Below are 18,755 nucleotides of genomic sequence, written 5' to 3'. Positions count from 1 at the left end.
ACGAAGTTTATTGTGAGGTGTTCATTGGTCATTGTAATTTACAGTATGTGTTCACGCAGAGGGATTTGAATTTGAGACAATGTAGATGGATGGATTTACTTAAATATTAAGATGTCACCATTCTATACCATTCGGGAAAGGCTATGTGGTAGCTGATACATTAAGCAGAAAGTCAGAAAGTATGGGTAGTTTGGCTTACTTAAATACTACCATGCGTCCATTGTCTAGAAAGATTTAGACTTTAGCTAATAAGTTCATACGACTTGAGATGACTGAAAGAAGAGCATTTCTAGCCAGTATAGAGGCAAGGTCCTCCTTTCTTGATCAAATCAAGGCTAAACAATTCGAGGATGCTAAGTAAAGCAAGATTCATGATAAGATTTTGTAGGGTGATTCCAAGGAGGCCATTCTTGATGGTGAGGGTGTGTTGCGAACTACGGGGCAAGTTTGTGTGCCTCGTGCTGATGATTTGATTCCTACTATTTTAGTTGAGGCTCTTTGTTCAAAGTATTCTTTATATACTGGAGTGACTAAGATGTATCATAATTTTAGGAAACATTATTGGTAAGGTAAAATGAAGCATGAAATAGTTGATTTTGTTGCTAAATGCCAGAGTTTCCAATAAATAAAGTGCAAGTATCAGAAGCCTGGTATTACTTCAGAAGATAAACATTCCTAAATGAAAATAGAAAAGGATAGATATGTATTTCATTTTTGGTCTTCCTAGTACTTTGGGGAAGTATGATCCTTTATGGGTTATTGCGCATATTTTGACTAAGTCTGTACATTTCATTCCAGTTCAAGTGACTTATAATACAACAAAATTGTCCAAGATTTATCTTAAGGAGATTGCTCGATTGCATGGGGTCTCAATTTCTGTTATCTCAGCTAGGGTTACTCAATTTACCTTTATTTTTTGGAAAAATTGCATGAGGAGTTGGGCATAATGTTGGCCTTAGTACAACTTTTCACCCTCAGATTGATGGAAAGTCAGACCAAATGATTCAGGTGTTGGACGATATGCTTCGTGCATGTGTGATGGATTTTGGAGTTCATTGGGATTAGTTTCTACCTTTGGCTGAGTTTTCATATAATAACAGTTATCATTCAAGTATCGATATATTGCCATTTGAGGCTTTGTATAGGAAGAGGTGTAGATCTTCTATTGAGTGGTTTGATACCTTTGAGGTGATACTATGGGGTATTGATCTAATGAGAGACTCATCAGAGAAGGTTAGGTTTATTTATGAGAAACTAATAGCAGCTCAAAGCAGGCAAAAGGAATCTACAGATCGCAAAGTAAGAGATATACACTTCATGGAGGGTGAGCAAATATTGCTCAAGGTATCACCCATGAAGAGTGTCATGCATTTTGGAAAGCGAGGTAAGCTTAGTCCTCGATATATTGGACCATTTGAGATTCTTCAGTGTATGGGGCCGGTGGCCTAGAGGTTGGCATTGCTTTCGAGTTTGTTGGGAGTTTACCCTGTGTTTCATGTATATGTTAAATAAGTTTCATGGTGATGGTAAAACATAATTTGTTAGGATTTGGTCTTGTTAGATGAAAATCTCTCTTATAAAGAAAAACCTATTGTTATTCATGATAGAGATATTCGTAAGTTGAGGACTAAGGAGATTGCGCATATGAAGGTCCAGTGAAAAAATTATCCTATTGAGTAAGCCACTTGGAAGATCAGAGTAGACATGCGTAGCAAGTATCCAAATCTTTTGATGATTCAGGTAATTCCTTAGTTTCCTTCTTCTTTCTTTTTTGCCCATTCAGGTACGAATGATTTTTTAATTGGTATCTAATATAAGGACTCTCTTAGCCATTTGATGAATTTTACTTATCTTTTCTATTTTAGTTCTTTCTGTAGTTTGTATACCTGAGTTATGACTTATGGAAATAGGTAGTACCAATTCTTGAGGTGTTGGAAGTGATTTAAGTCATTAGCTGGGTTATTGAATTTTAAGGAAGGTAAGTTTGACCACAATCAACTTTTGGTTAAGATGAATTTAAAATTTTAATACTTTTAATAATTTCGGATCATACTTTTTAGTCAATTTACATATTTAAATTTTTTATATGGGGTTCCGAATAAATTTTGAGAATTTATTAAATTTTTAGGTATTTTAAATAATTAGTTTAATTAGTGATTAATGGGTCAAAATCTCAAAAATTTTTACCAACTCATATCACGTAATTTTCAGTTAAAAATAATTTAACCCTTTTGGACGATTACAGAAAGAAGGTAGAAAATTTGATTGGAAGCTAAGTTGTGTGGCGTGTCTCAGGTGAAAACTTTTATTTCAATTCTTCAGTGAAGATAGCTTATAAACTTATCAATTTGTGGGAAATAATGATTCTGCCGTTAAGTTACGTGGTTGTAGGAATAATATGCTTTGTCCATTTCTGTCCAATAAGGTGCGTGGTGGGAAAGATAGCCAAGAATGATTTTGTATATTTTTGTCCATTCTTTGTTTTTCAATTAGTTAGTGGACAAAAATAAAATAATTAGGCACTGATGAATTTATCATTAAATGGTTTGTAGTCATTTAATGATAGAAAGGGGCTATGGTATGATTTCTAGTGAATTAAAAGTGGCGCAGGCCATTATCTTTAAGTTTGTTTCAAATTGATGTTTTCTGTATGAAATCAATTACAATTTTTAGATAACTTAGGTTTTTGGCCTACATTTTTAGAGTAAGAATTTTTAATATGAGTGTTATTAGATTTGTATTCTTATGGATATTATGTATTTGAACAGATTATAATCATTCAGAGACTTTACAGAAAGGTAATGTCGTTACAAATTAGCTTGCATTCGAATTTTTCGATTTAGGTAGGTTTCGATTTAATTGGAGTTTAGACTCAAATTAATTATGTGTATGCTCTTAAATTGGATACTTGTTGATTGGTCTTCAGACATATTTGAATTTGATGATATTTGGATTGTTGAAATTTATATAAATAATTATTGAAAATCAACTTCATGAAATTACCTTATGGTTTTAAGTGTACTTGTAAATTTAGTACATCGTATTGCATCTTGAGTGATAGCGTGAATTTAGTAAAATATACATAATATAGTTATGGAGGATTAGGTACCACGTCGGTACAGATATGAATATTGATATTACTTATTCATAGAGGATCGGCTACCAGGCCGGTACGGTACATGAACTTAGATTGTCCTGTGCAGTTCATGACTAGTTGGGCAAAAATAAGTCTGTTAGCATGTGTGTAATATTAGTATTGACTTGAAAGGTTGTGTAGTTTAATAAGCTGACAACGAGATAATGGTGTTCTAATTGACAGGTTTAGAAGGACATAGTTGTTACTTATGGTATTATTGTTGATTTTGTGGATGTTTACAATGTTGTTGATACTCTTGATGAATCATGTGACTTGTTTGTAAGTATTTTTTGATTTGTCATTGGTGTATTTGTTGATTCATCAAATACTTGCTTATGTGTTGATGCTTGTTTACTTGTTATTTGATTTATGTTGTATACATGCTATTAAATTGAGTTGGCCTATGATACCTACCTGTACATAGTGGTTTGTATTGATACTTCCCTGTACTCTTTCTTTGTTGAGTGCAGAAAGTATTTCAGAAGCTCAGACACGACCTCATCTCTAGCTTTTGCTAGCTGATCTCGATCCAAGAGTGAGCACTCTATCTCCAAGCTGCCATTTTGGACAATGAGACATTCTTTATTTTTTTTAATTTTGGATATATCTTTCAGACATGGTTTTGTGTTAGAAGTTCTTGTACGATGACCTTCAGGTCCTGGGGAGTTCAATAAGTAGTTTGTTTGATTTCTGAACTAATAATGATTAGCTATGAATTATTGTTATTAAGTTGGATTTATGATATTCTCGTCTTCATATTGACAAAGTGATTGAGTAATGGTTCGGTTTAGATATTTTTCCTATAGAAAGATGAGTATGGGTGCCACTCATGACCGTTTGGATTGTGATACTAGGTTATAGTGCCTACCTTATTCTTATTATGGTTGTTGATCATTGTTTTGGGTTATCCTGGTAGGATTAAATATTATGATTTGGCGGATCGTAGATTAATTTGATACCTTGGGTAGCCGGAGTGGTGGTTCTCGACATCGCTTTGGACTAGGGTTGGTTATCGTCGATGCTTGCTGAGTACACATAAATTTTTTTAGTCACCCTTATTTTTTTTCTTTTCTTGTTTTCTGAACTCCGTGCAAATACTGAATCGAGTAGCAGTTTATAGATCATTTCTTACTGCATTGGCATTGCGGAGATCGAGGTAGTGAGGCATGGACTTCAAGCTTACCCAGATCCCTTTTTTACTATCTTGTGTTTACCTTTTTTCCATACAAGATATCTCATTACATTTGTTACAAATCTATATTAGAGGCTTGTATTAGTGACAATCGGACTTGGAGATGTATCATGAACAATATTTCTTCTTTATTTATATTTTGAGATTATTTCTTTGCTCTTCTGTTGCTTTATTCTTAAATTGTGTTTTTAGTTGAAATAGACTAGCCTGTACTGAAGGTTGTACAAGTTCTATTACGTGCCTATTTTGGATTGTGACAAATTGACTTTTTCTTAGGATATTTTTTATTTTTCCATTTTTGCTCTCATTTATTTTATGAAGACCAGTTTTCCATAGGCTTTTGTAAATGTTGTTTTGTGCAACTTTTGTAAAGGATTTCTTCTTGTCACTTTATTAGGTAACTAGGGAATCGTGTCGTGCTTCTCGCGGTCATGAAAATGTATTAATAATCGATTTTATAGATAATTGTCTTTTTATTATAACATACGTATGAAATTATAAAATATTCAGGTTCATATCCGACTTATATTATTATCTAAATTTTCATTCGAATTATATTTGATTAACCTTTGTAGAATATTTATATATAAAAAGATTAACCTCATTTCGTAAATGAGGTTATTGTAATAAGTTCGAAAAGTGATATATGAGAAGCTTTAAGAAAAAGAAGTAATATAAAATGTATAACGAAAGAACATAAAACACTTGACATACAAGAAAAGCTTTGTTAAGTATTTAGAAATTTTATGAAGCTATGCACTAAGCCAATGCATCAGGTAATAATAGGTTGTGCAATCAACCTATTGTCTCTAGTATTCCCTGATTACACCAAAAAGCTAACAAAAAAGTACCATCTTCGCTTAAAGTTGTGTATGTTTGTCCTTTTGCCTTCAATATTGGTGTTGTTTCAAATAGTCCACCAAATGACCCGACCTTGACGTATGATATTACATGTTATAGGAAATTCTTACTAAGCCTCTGATTGCTCCAACCATACAGGTGCTAAATGATGGATTTGGGCATGATCAAATTCATGCCAAGATTTTTTTTATATCCTTATGTCTAAAAAACATGGGGCGAGCAGCATTTCTCATACAAAATTAGGTCGTTCACCTAGATTCATAACTTTTTCTTGCATATAGAAGGTAAAGTAGAGAAGCTATTTGCAAGGGAAGTTTCCAGGAATCTAAGATCGTAAATCTTGTTGTCTCTGTTTCAAGGAGTTGGCAAAATTTTCACAGCAAGAAACTTGTTGAAGAAATTCTTATGTTAAAAAACACGAGTCAAACACCAATCCTCATGAAAAATAAACTCATTCACCTAGATTCATAACTTATGCTCTTATATCATGGTAAAGGAGATAAGCAATTTGTAAGAAAAGTTACCAGGGCATCCACGATTGTAAATCTTGTTGTCTCTACTTCAAAAATGTGCTCTTCCTACCTCAACTGTTTTTCCCTATATAGGAAATTACAAGTAAAAAAAAAACAAGCACAATCTAACCTTATAGGAAAATAAATAAATAAACACAACAAATAATAAGAATACCTTCTTTAATTTCTTTCTTCTTCTTCTTCTTTTTCCTTCTGTTGTGTGTGTTGCGAGGGTTTAACAATAAGAATACCTTCGTTCTCTCCTCTTCATTTGTATCTATGATATAGGCATTAGCAGTGCCATGCTTAACATGTGTCTTGCAGCACCAAACCAACATATCATGAACTAAAGACCTAGCCAAACAAAAACTTAAAAAGTATATAAATGCTAAAACATCACATGATCCTCAATGACCATAATAACATATGTAAGCTTGATAAATGTTGCACTTGTAGGGTTTCTTTAACATCACATTTAAATGTCTATCAAAGAAGAAATTATGTCAAATAAATTATTTCATCGTCGCTAACTTCTCACAAAAAATTAAGAATCTTCGACAAATGATAATTATATAGTTTCATTCGGATGACACATAACCGAAAAATACCTGCAATTTTGGGATTCTTATTTGCACCTTGTTATGATCATTAAACATCAAAAAGGTTTAGGTGATCATCCTACTAATATAATCTATGTTGGTTGGACTCGTCAAAAATGTCAATGGGTGTTTGTGTAAAAATTGGAAAAATATTGATTGTATTGAATGAATTTCTCTATAATACAAGGACGTATATATACAAAAACTTCTAACCGACTGAATATATACCTACCATATTTACTCTATAGAAAAATATACACTTAATATATACCTACCATATTTATCATATTCCTAACAATAAGTATGAAAAGAAATAAACTTGCTGACTTGTATGCAAATTAGGGAAATAAAATCGTAGCTTCCATAAATTACCCATGTAAAAATTTATTCTTCACTTCATTGCTTTTGTTGATAAAACTCTTGGTTCCAATATCCCCCCTCAAGTTGGAGGGGGGAAGACACACCCAACTGGCCTAAAATATGATGGTGTTGCGGACCAGAGAGACACTTAGTAAATATGTCCACAATTTGGCAAATTGATGGAACAAATGAGAGAGAAATGAGACCGGCAAGGAATTATTGCCGGACAAAGTGACAATCCAAATCAACGTGTTTCGTCCATTCATAAAAGATCAGATTTTTAGCTATGTGAATTGTAGCTTTGCTATCAGAATGAAGAGAAATGAAAAGATAAGGGTTGACAGATAGTTCAGAAAGAAGATGAACGAGCCAAGGAAGTTCTGGAACTACTCATCTCATTGATCTGTATTTAGCTTCGGCAGAATAAAGGAAAATCGATGGTTGCTTTTTGGACTTCCAAGAGATGGGAGATCCCCCAGGGCTAATGTAAAAGCAAGCAATTGAAGGAAAGAATCTAAGGACATGAAAATTCCAAGCCCGGGGGTCGAAAAAAAATACTTTAAACAATGTAAAGCAGTATCAAAATGGGGACAACGGGGCTATTGCATAAATTGGATTAGATGTTGCACAGCAAATGACAAATCAGGTCGGGTATGGGTCAAGTAATTAAGTTTGCCAATGAGTCTCTGATAAATGATAGGGTCTGAAAGAAGATCACCTAAATCTACACGAAGCTTGCAAGTGGGATCCAGTGGAGAGTTAACAGGTTGGAAATTAGCACAACCAAACTCAAAAATCGATTTTAATGTGAATTTTTGTTGACTCAGAATTAAACCATGTTGTTTCCGAATGATTTCCATGCCAAGAAAATAACTTGTCAAGCCAAGATATTTGATTTGAAATTCTAAATCAAGAAATGCTTTCAGACTTTGAATTTCAGCAGGGTCGTTGCCAGTGATCAAAATATCGTCGACATAAATAACTAATATAGTGATCCTAGAATCAGATTTCTTATAAAATAGGAAGTAGTAATTTAAAGAGTGAGAATATCCTTTGAAATTAAGGGTTGAAGTAAGTTGAGCATACCATTGCCAAGAAGCTTGCTTCAGCCCATACAAATATTTACGCAACCTACACACATGATTAGGACTAGGAGCACATAATCCTAGAGGAAACTTCATATAGACCTCTTCTTGTAGGTCTCTATGAAGAAATGTATTGTTCATGTCTAATTGATTTAAATCCCATCCCTTTTTAACAGAAATAGCCAAAAGACACCGAACATTAGTCATCTTAACTAAGGGGGAGAAAGTCTCAATGAAATCTATGCCTTCTCGTTGAGTATCTCCCCTAACCACCAGTCGTACTTTATATCTTTCAACATTCCCGTTAGAGCGATATTTAACCTTATAAACCCACTTACAAGGTAATAATTTGTTCCCCTTAGGTAATTCAACAACATCTCATGTTCTATTAGATTCCCAAGCCTGAAACTCTTTAGCTATTGCTTCCTGCCAACATGGGTGTAAAACAGCCTAGGAAAAGGATTAGGTTTAATAATGCTTGAAAGGGAATAAATGAGGGACTGGTTAGAGGAATTTAGAGTAGAAATAGGCAAAATCGAGGGGTTAAGGGAATCGTCAAAACAAGAAGATGTAAGATTAGTTAAGTACACATGATTGCATACATAATCCTCCAAATAGGAAGGTTTATTGTGGGATCTAGTGGATTTCCTTGAAGCTCATTGTGTAGAAGGCATAATAGGAGCAGTACTTGGTATAGAATTTGTAGGAACTTGTTCAATCGGATTGACAGGAACATGAATAACTGGATTAACAGGAATGGAAGATGAAACAGAAGATTGTTCCATGATATGGTAGATTGGATAGTATGCTCAGGCAAGAAAAAATCAATAGGAGGCTCAATGAATGGAGTGGTAGAGTAGTTAGGGAAAATTGGAGTGGAAATAGACTGATCTGAAAAGGGAAAAATTATTTCATAAAATATTACATCCCTAGAAATAATAATTTTCCTAGTAGTTAAATCTAAAAGCTTATATCCTTTCTTCCCAAAATGATAGCCCAAGAGAACACATTTCGTGAATCTAGGATCAAACTTTGACCTATACAGAGATGAAGTAGATGCATAACAAAGACAGCCAAAAGGCTTGAGTAGAGCATAAGAAGGTGGTTTCCCTAAAAGCACTTCATAGGGAGATTTAAGATTTAAAAACTTGGAAGGAAATCTTTTTATTAAGAAAGTTGCAGTTAATATACAGTCTCCCCAATGTGCAATAGGAAGCTTGGATTGGAAAATTAAAGCTCTAGATGTCTCAAGAAGGTGTTTGTGCTTCATTTCCACAACACCATTTTGTTGTGGAGTATGGACACGAGTAGTTTGGTGTAGGATCCCCATAAAAGAAAGATATGCCGATGTAAGTGAGCTTGTACCCAATTCTAGAGCATTATCAGATTTAATGGCTTTAACTCCAGTTTGAAATTGTGTTAGTACCATGGCCAAGAACGATTTTAAAATAAAGAAAGCATTGCTCTTGGTTTTAAGTAAATAAGTCCAAGTAGCTCTACTAAAATCATCTACTATAGTGAAGAAGTATCTAAAACCATCGTAAGTTGTAATTTTATATGGCCCCCATGTGTCAATGTGAATGAGCTCAAAAATAGAAGTAGTGGAAATATGACTTGATTGAAAAAGTAATTTGCATTGTCTAGCTTTAAAACAAATATCACAAGGAGTAGAAGAATTAGATGGAGACAAAAACTACAAACTTGAAATATTCTTCATATTCGATAGGGGTATATGCCCTAATCTCAAGTGCCAAAGGCTTACATCTGAACTTAACTTAGAAACTGAATGAAAAGATTGAGTATCACTTTGACTAATACAACTAAAAGAAAGCTGAGAAACTTTCTGAATAATTGGCTTAGAAACTGGACGCTGCTTGATCAGGAATGACTTGATCAAATATAAACCATCTTGCACTCTACCAAGTACCATGGGCCTCTTCATTGAAGGGGACTGAAAGAGTGCAGCAAAAGAACAAAAGAGTAAGTGACAATCAAGAGTTTTGGTTAGCCGATAAACAGATAAAAGATTGAATCTAAAATCTGAAATAAACAAGACATTTTTTAGTGTTAAATTTAGAAGAATTCTGACCGTTCCTATTTGATTTACTCCGACCTTTTGAGAATTTGGCAAATTCACAAAGACAGGTTTAAGTAAACGTCTAATATCAGAGAGACTAGAATTATTGTATGTCATGTGTTCTGTAGCTCCTGAATCCAGGATCCAGGAACTAGAATCAATACGTGAAAAGTACGTAAGAAGATTAAAGTGAGGCTGGATTATACCAGCACAATTGGAAGTAGCATTAGCATCAGAGGTATGTTCTCTCTTTGGCCAGACTTCACCTGTTGAAGCAGTTGAAAAAGTTGAGAAAATTGCTCTTGTGTGATATTTTTCCCTGAAGAATCTGTGTCATAATTTGTTCTTTTCCTGTTTTCTCTGAAGCCATTGCTTGGTTACTGGATGGCCCTCCTTGAAACCTCCTAGGCTTAGAGAACTTGAAATTAGGAGTGAATCCTTTTAACTTGTAGCAATGGTCGATTGTGTGACCAAGTTTCTTGCAGTAGTTGCAAAACAAGTTGTTCTTCTTTTCCTCGGAATATCCTTTAAACTTGTTGTCTAGCATATTATTTTTCTGATTTCCTCCTTGTTGATTTGCTGCCAGGAAAGCTGATTCAATGCGATATTTACTCACATGTATCTCACATTGTTTTTCATCTTAGATGAGAAGTGAGTAAGCCTGATTAATGCTAGGAAGTAGCGAGATCATTAGAATATTGCTTCGAACAGAGGAATAAGTGTCGTTAAGACCCATCAAGAACTGGATTAAATGACCATCCAGAAGTGATTTAAGGGTTTTGGATTTCCCCTCATAGGTGCAATCACAACTGCAGTGCACACAAGTATTGAGAGCGTCAAGCTCATCCCAGATCCTTTTTATCTTAGTGTAGTATCCGAGAATGTCAGAATTTGCTTGAATCAGCCCGCTCAATTCCTTTTGCAGCTGATAGAGTTGAGAACCGTTTGATTGTCCAAATTTGTCTTCTAACTTGTTCCAAATTTTATGTGTTGTTTTGGAGTACAACACTTTATGTGTTGTTTTGGAGTACAACACACTCTCTGCGATATCTTTTGATAAAGAGTTTAAGATCCACGAGATTACCATGTCGTTACAGCGACTCCATGATTGAAAAAAAGGAGAAGGGGACTCTGGTTGAGCAAAACTCCCATCAATGAACCCTAGCTTATTTTTAGCAGATAGTGCGATGCGTATAGCTCTTCGCCATCCTCTGTAACCCTTTCCATCAAAAACTGCATTCACCAGTATCATTCTCGATGAGTTAGAAGGGTGAAGGTAGTACGAGTGGGTGGAATCAGTCAAGGCAGATTTGATTGCATCCTTGGTGCTACCTGTAGCTACTGTTGCTGTTTCATGGGCTGTTGGATTCACCATTGTCAAAAAGATGAGAAAAAAGGGGAGAAAAAAATAACACGGATTGAAAACGTTATGAAAGGAAGGATCAACCCTAAGGCTTTGATACCATGTAAAAATTGAAAAAATATTGATTGCGTATTGAATGAATTTCTCTGTAATACAAGGACGTATATATACAAAAACTTCTAACCGACTGAATATATACCTACCATATTTACCCTATAGAAAAATATACACTTAATATACACCTTCCATATTTATCCTATTCCTAACAATAAGTATGGAAAGAAATAAAGTTGCTGACTTGTATACAAATTAAGGGAATAAAATCGTAGCTTCCATAAATTACCCATGTAAAAATTTATTCTTCACTTCATTGTTTTTGTCGATAAAACTCTTGGTTCCAACAGCGTGTTGGATTTGTTAAAAGTCCATAAGCAAAGTTTGATACATACATTGTAACCATGTAAAACTGAAATAACCATCGATCAAGCATCAGCATAGAAAACACCTGTTAAAAGACGATGTTATGCATCATTAAGAATTCAATTTTGAACCCAAATCTTAACTTGTCAGGACACTGAATCTGTTACTTAAGATCAATGGGGAGAAAAAATTTATGTTATCTTTCCCATTTTCAGATTGTACGATCTTTGAACCTGTTCCTATCATAAGGCCTCAAAGAGTAAAAATACCTTTCCAAGAGCCCAGTCAGCAGAATCAAAAAAAGCACGTTAGGTAATTTGAAAGGCAGGAGAAGCTAGAAGTTGTAAAACAGCAGATATACAAGACAAAATGAAAGATTGTAACATTTTAATTAATATGGAATGTGAAATGTGTAACATGTGTAACAGTCAGTCCTTATTGGATTGTTTCTCTAATAAATGTGTGTATTATCTTAATTTTTTCATCAAAAGAATGAGTAAAAAAATTTAAAAAATAAGAAAAAAGATAAATGTAAATGTTGGTTTTTTAGACATGCCACATCAGCAGGTGGATGGATGGATGGATGGATGGACGGACGGACGGATGGATGGATATCTCACAATTCATATAGTTGGTGTCTTAAACTTTACATCTAATTCAAAGTAAATGATATTTTATTTAATAAAAAATAATATTTTTTTCTCAAATTTATTCTTATTTAGATAAGTTAATTTTTACATAATTAAGAAATTACAAAATTAATAATATTTATTTAAAAATAATTTAGTGAAAAGAATTCTTATTTTCTAGGGAGGCGTGGTAGAGGTATTAAAAAGAATAATGCATGCATTAGTCTTGTGTATTACTAGTACCTTATTTGGTAATTTTTTTAGTCTATATATAACTAATGCAAGACATTAGTTATATCCTATATTGTGTATTGAGGTGTGTATTACTAATACTCCAAAATTTATGGTATTGTTATGCAATTGATCTAATGCATACATTAGCATGATTAAAAATATAATTATTCCTTAGAAAAAATTTCCGCAACATTTTCAAAAGGGCATTCTTGTAAAAAAACAAATAGAAATTATGTAATGCATGTGATTTTTAATTCATCAAATCAAATACTATATAAAAAATATAAGCACAACTAACAAAAGTAATACTAATACAAGTATTATTAATACATCATATTTTACATTATTTTTGTACATTCTGCCAAATGATCCCTAAAGGTGAGTGATTTGTTAAAGTGTGCGTCGAAACTAAAAACACTAAATAATATGGATCAATGAAGTACTTTTTACATTATTAAAGCGCTACACGATAAATAGTACTAAATTTATGGATAATCACATCATATGCCTTAATGTAAATATAAAAATCATATTTATTTATTTAGGAACGTGTAACACATCTGTAAATGATAATACTGACAAAATTCATATATAATCCCAAACTATTGAAAATAATATATAAATATCCTCCATTATAATTTTGAATTATTTATATCTTATCGTCTAATTTTGAATATATATATCTCCTCAAAAATTAATGAAAATGGTACATATATACCCTTAAGATAGACGGCACACACCATATGTCCTCATCCTAAAGAAATTAACTCATTCTTCCTTAGAAATTTATTCTCTAACCTGCCGACGAAATATTTTATGACAAAAGTGAAAGTGAGTTTCTCCCACGTGTCCCTATCTTAAAAAAAATATTTTGTGACCACATTGGTTTTGGTTCTCCTAGAATTAGGTGTGGGCAAAACTTATTTCCAACTCCGGCCACACAATATTTCGTCGGCTGGTCAGAGAAGAAATTACTAAGGGAAAATAGGTTAATTCATTTAGAATGAGGACACGTGGTGTATGCTGTCTAATTGAAGGATATATATGTACCATTTCTGATAGTTTGGGATATATACGTACCCAAAGTTAGATGGTAAGGATACAAATAACTCAAAAATATAATGAAGAATATTTAGGTACCATTTCAATAATTCGAAGATATATATAATTTTTTTCCGATGATAATATTATAACAAATGTAAACTTGAAAAGAACTATTCTTTTTCCCAAAAATTAAGTAATTTTAGACTCACCAAGACAAATAATTTTTTCTTCTTTTAAATCGACTAGCAAATACTACACTTATATGGCAAGCCTAAGCCTGTCCCTCGCCTAGTCATTGTAACATTGTTCACCTAGATAGACAATTTAGGTGTAAGACAATCATTTTTGTTTGCAAAAATGTTCATAGTAACACCAAAATATATCACCAAATCTCTAAAATTGGCTGCAAAATTTACTTGAAAATTGAACTCAATAATCATATCGTCCAATTCACAGAATTTAATTAAATCATTTATTTTTGGCTTCGAAATTATTAGTTTCTCTCAACTATTTTCTTACACTTGATGCATTATGCATTGAAAAACTTACCTAAATATGTCATATTTAGAAAATATTTATCATTTATAGCTATATAATTTTAATACATATATAATTCACTTTTAATACCTACTATAGCTTTTATTACTCAAACAAGCATAATACATCTGTATGTTACATGCATAATTCACTTTTTGTACATGGGGTAATAAATCTGTATTTCATACATAATTCTTTATTAATATATAATGCATTTTTTTATCAAAATAAATATAATACATTTTAAATACATCTTTATTATATACATAATATACTTTTAACATATAGTATAATTTTTTTGACGGTAAATATTTTGTAATTATAATATATTTAAATAATAAATATATTTAAAAACAGTAAATATTTTATAAAAAGGAATCAAATAGGCAATTTTTCCTTTATTTATTTGGGGCAGACCTACCACCACGTGTTCTTTCTTACTGATGTCAGGTGCTTTAGTCAATTTACAAAATTAATTGAGACACATTTTCGAGTTATATTTATTTCACCTCCAAATAGCTAAAGGAATAATAGGATGATCCATTTTTAAATTAACTAGTGAAATTTATCGTGCTTCGCGCAATTTTAAAATAAATTAGTTAATTTTTTAAAAATAGTTTTTATGATTTTAATTCTATTAGTTGACTGAATTCTATTTTTTAAGTTAGTTGAAAGAAAATAATGTGAGCTCAATAGACATTATTTGATTCTAGTTCAAGTGTTTATTTAATAGATAGTATAAGTTTTAATTTGGGGATCTAACTGAAAAATTCAGACAAATTTAAAAAGTTGTCTATGTATTCAACCTAAATGAAATTTATTGTTGATTTTGATCTTCACCGTCGTTATCACTTTTGATTGCTATCAGAAATGAATTAGTTTCTAAAAAATGAAACAAAATAAAATCAAGATATTTAGTTCCATTTCACCAATTTGCTCCTGAAATATTTCTAAATCAATCTGTAAGTTTTATGATGCATACAACATTTAACTAAGTATATTTTAGATAAAAATTCATAATTTTGAAAATAAAATTCATTAATTCAAATACCCAAACATAAAACATAAAGGAGTATCATATAAGCTTTAAATACATAAAAACATTATCAAAAACGTGTAACTGTTGTTTGGCATGCATGAATTCAAAAAAGGTAACTACGTGAGGTTGGTCAACCTCACAATTAAAGGTCAATTAGGGTGGAGTTGTAAATTTCTCAATCCTTTTTCAGAGATTTCAGGTTCGAGCCTTAGGTATGAGATCGCTTTTGATAGGGAGTGTTTTATCTCCATAATAAAACTTTTCAGCGCGAATCAAAATTAATCATCTCCAATTTAAATGTCGAACACCAAATAGGATATAAAAAAAATCTCAAAGACAGACTATTTTCTTGCTACCTTTAGATGATAATGTTCACTTAACAAACACGTAAAAATTAAGGTGTCAACTTGCAAAAAATAAAAAACCTAAAATAAATAAAAAATAAAAATTATAAATAAAATATAAAAGCAACACCACACACTAATGGTAGAAACTAAGAGAGAGAAGAAGAAATAGAGAAAAAAAAACTGCACATAAAATTATGTTAATGAAAAATAAAAAGAAAAATAACAAAGAGAGAAAAATTTGAAGACAATTATAAAAAGTTCAACAAATAAAATATTCAGATAAAAATATTAAGTATATCATTTATTAAGAATTGGAGAGAATACAACTTAATATGAGGATTCGAGACATCAATATATAATATATAACAAATATACCCAAAAATAGAGAAACTTGAGTACAAAAACAAAACATGAACACCCAATACCCATTATACATGTAATTTTCAAGTGTCATTCTTCTTATTTATTATAATACATGTAGAAATTTTATGTGAAAATCTAAATCTACTGCTTATATAAATTTGTTCGTATTTTATGTAATTGCAAAGTAACCTATAGATTCACAAAGAGAAATTAATATAACTTTATTTGAGATAAACGAATAAATTTGATAAATATACATTCAAAGAAGAAATAACCGCTTAAATAAAATTTAACTTACTGCATAAATTATTATCATCACAATATATTCTCTGAAAAAACTAATCATAGTTTTAAAAGAATGCAAAAATGATAAAATTTAAATATAAAAGATAGAGTGTAGTCATGTTTCATGTAAACGATTCAAAGAAAATCTTCTATAGTGATCAATTGATCATCAAAGAGTCAATTGAGGACCTTATTTAACAATGAATGTTAATACTTGGAGTCTTTAATAATTTGATAAATGAAAACATAAATAATTCATGACTCTCTAATATATCCGCTGAAGGCCAGAAAATAAAACATTTTAACCTTATTAGTAGCTCAGATATTCAATGCATTAAATTTTATTAATAAACATAAGCTTTCAAAAGAACCAAAAATATTGTACTATATTGTGGTTTCATTCATATGAATTAAGCGGAGGAAACTCAAAAGTTTTAGTGTAGTTTTTAGAATTCAAAAAGTCGTTAATTTTATCTTTATTGTAATTATATGATTGTTATTTATTGTATAATTAATTAGATATTTTATAATAATAAAGAAGAAATTATCAAAAAAAAAAAAGATAAATAAAAATGATAACCTTAAAAATATGTTACATCATCAAATGCCTAAAGTAGTATAGACAGAGAGAGATATTAGATAGAAAAGTAGAGATTTAATAGAAATCAAAAGTATGAGTTTACTTAAATGCATCATCTTTAATAGTTTTTACCAAAGTATTTGATATTTTCATCTTTAAAAAAAAATAGTACTTTCATCTTTCAACTTTTAATTTATCACCTTTCGACTTCTAGAATTTAGTATGATATAATTGTTATTTATTATTAAATTGATTAGATTTTAATGACATTTTTGTTTAGTATAGGAATAAAATGATAATCCAACTTCTCCAAATACTTAATAGAAATATTATATTGAACTTTATAGGTGTTATGAAACAAAAATCATATCAAATTCATAAGTTGAAATTAAAAAATCTTGTCAATTTGATGCGTAAGTTGAGATTAAAAATTTTTGCCAATTTGATGCTACTTTAATAGCGTATTTAATTTTTTTAAAAAAAAATACTCAAGCTTATATGTAATTCAACATAAAGTTAATGAAAACCAAAAGATACAAGCAAAAGGCACCATAACTCAGTTTACTCAATAGCAATATCTACATATTTCATTCAAACAATTTATTTTATTCAGACATTAAACAACCTAAATAATTAAAAAAAAAAAAGTATATTTTGATGGCCTAAAAGAAAAAGTTTCTCAACATTGAGCATTTTGCCTTAAATAAAGAAAATATAAAAAGATGAAGTATTGGTAATATCTACGGCCATTGAAGGTACATCTATCTGGTCTTCGAGCAATCTATATACATCAACTACCTGTAAGAGAATCACATTAGAGTTGCATCTTCAGACATAGAGAACTATCTATCTTAGGGTTGTGCATCGGTTGATTCGGTTCGATTTTATGTATCAATAAGTAGTGTATATAATATATATTATGTGTGAATAAGTAGTGTATGAATAAGTAGTGTATATAATATACATATATATATATATGTATTATATTGCATAAATAGGAAAAAAATCGTAACTTAGTGTATTTTTATTGGGTTATCGATTTAACCAATAACCCAATAAGCTAAAACCAAAATCGAATCATTTACCCAATATAATATTTTATAAAATCAATAAGAAATCGTTAACCCAATAGCGTTTTTATTGATTCGATTTATCGATCGTTCGAATTTTGCACATCCTTAATCTATCTATTAGGTATACATACTTCTTGAATGTGAAGCTTGGAGTCTTCGGTCAAAGCAAGAACAAGCTGACTGCGAATTCCTTCGTCAATTATGAAAAGTCGAGCTCCATCCTTGATTGTGTCAGTGAGATCTAATTTTTGTTGATTCTTCAAATATTTGCTTGTTCCTCTGATATAACAAGCTAGAAGATGTGAAAAGTTTCACATCATTGAAAATGATAAATGCAAAAAAGCATACTTGTTAAAGAGTAAAGAAGGGAGTGCCAGGATGTACCTATTGTTCCCTTGAAACGCAGGATTTTTGCTCAGTTTTGTGACATTTTCCTTTGCTAGGGATATTAGGTTCTCCAGTCTTTTCCACTGGAAGAGACCATCCTTGAACAGAACCTAACAAGTGAAACAGAGAGAACAATAACCGGAAAGCACAAAAATAGAATCAATAGTTTGCGCAGGAAACTATTCCAGAGATGAAAAGAGACCCTAAAATTGCCTTCATAAATAAATTAATAAATGGCTTTTACACTTCTAAAACTGAAAAATTGACCCAAAAAAAAAACTGAAAAAGATATGGGTAATTAAAATGATATAATTATGAAATAAATATTAAATTTTATTAGATTAAATTGTGAAAAAACTTTTAAAAAGGGAGAAAAACGATAAATGTCAATGGAGGTCACAGAGGAATGCCACATCACCTCATCTATATTTCTCCTTTACATATATATATATATATATATATAGTTCAAAGGACTAATAATTTTTCAAAATTAATTTTATATTCACTCTATTATCTAATCGTAATATTATATTATCCCGCTTATTTTAATTGTATTATAAATTGATTGCAAATAATGAAAGAAAATAAAACGTATCAAATTTAATATCTATTAAATGAGAAATAATATATTC

At 31.1% G+C, this 18,755-nt stretch overlaps 1 long non-coding RNA gene across 1 annotated transcript; it reads right to left on the bottom strand.

Moving 5' to 3' along the window:
* Nucleotides 1–17,230: 17,230 nt before the first annotated feature.
* LOC107854819 lies at nt 17,231–18,320 on the bottom strand. The gene is made up of 3 exons (XR_001670121.2): nt 18,121–18,320; nt 17,868–18,028; nt 17,231–17,461 (listed from the first exon to the last, which is right to left on the bottom strand). It is a non-coding gene; the product is annotated as an uncharacterized LOC107854819 (long non-coding RNA).
* Between the last annotated feature and the right edge of the window lie 435 nt (nt 18,321–18,755).

This window comes from Capsicum annuum, chromosome 10 (assembly GCF_002878395.1).
Source record: "Capsicum annuum cultivar UCD-10X-F1 chromosome 10, UCD10Xv1.1, whole genome shotgun sequence".
Taxonomy (NCBI): domain Eukaryota; kingdom Viridiplantae; phylum Streptophyta; class Magnoliopsida; order Solanales; family Solanaceae; genus Capsicum; species Capsicum annuum.
Note: the sequence above shows the minus strand (reverse complement) of the source record. Positions and strands in the feature narration are given on the sequence as shown.